We start from the raw sequence: 896 nt of genomic DNA on the forward strand, positions 1-896 counted from the left end.
GCGGCGCGCTCGGGCGCATGGGTCCCCGGGCCGCGGTGCGCTCCCTGCCACGCCGCACATCAAGGCTCGGCCGGCCGGCGGGCGCCTTCATTAGCAGCCTGAAATTATAATATTATGTTAAAGAACAAAGCTGCTCCCCAGAAAAATATGTGCTGCATATCCGACAAAGATAAATTGGATTATTCAAAATATTCTTGATGAAATGTTACATTTTGCAACTAATTATCAATCTGTTTTATCTGCAGACCAGCTGGGCATTTTTGTGCATGCAAGACCTGCCTTCGCAATGATCTTAAGATGTCACTGTAGCGTTTACATCTTTTATTTCAAGATTTAAATAACTAGGAAGTAGCTAATGTAATTCACTGCTGAGAAGAAAGGCGAGCTCCTTGATTCCTTTCCAAAGCGATCTCCTCCTAATGAACTTCTTTGGACTGCGAGTAATGAGGCTTTATTCAAATAATGTTTAAGGAAGGCTGTCAGTGTAATCTCCAAAAAAAAGGGACCAATGTTTAATACATTTAAAACATCTCTATTCATGTGGTAGTAGTTTTGCAAGCTCACAATAGCGCTCGCATTGCTCTTTCCAAGGCGGGAGCCCAGTGGACTTGCCCAGCCAAGCCCTCTCCTGGCCTCCCAAAGCGCTCAGTTCTCGCCCCTCCTTTTTGTCTGGTGTTTTCTAGCGCTGATATGTTTAAGAGACTCTGGGTTGACATAAACTCTCACTATTAGGAAGATTCAGCATTCTGCTCTTGTCTCCCATGAAAATCTCTCTTCTACTCTATGTTGGGGATTATATCAAGGTAGTTTTTTTGTTTTGTGAGCATTTTGGGGGTTTGAGACAGCAGAAGAGGGGAATCAGATGGATTCTAGGCCCTTCACACTTTCCCGGGGCT

Source organism: Chinchilla lanigera, unplaced genomic scaffold (genome assembly GCF_000276665.1).
Source record: "Chinchilla lanigera isolate Chin_1 unplaced genomic scaffold, ChiLan1.0 scaffold00076, whole genome shotgun sequence".
Taxonomy (NCBI): domain Eukaryota; kingdom Metazoa; phylum Chordata; class Mammalia; order Rodentia; family Chinchillidae; genus Chinchilla; species Chinchilla lanigera.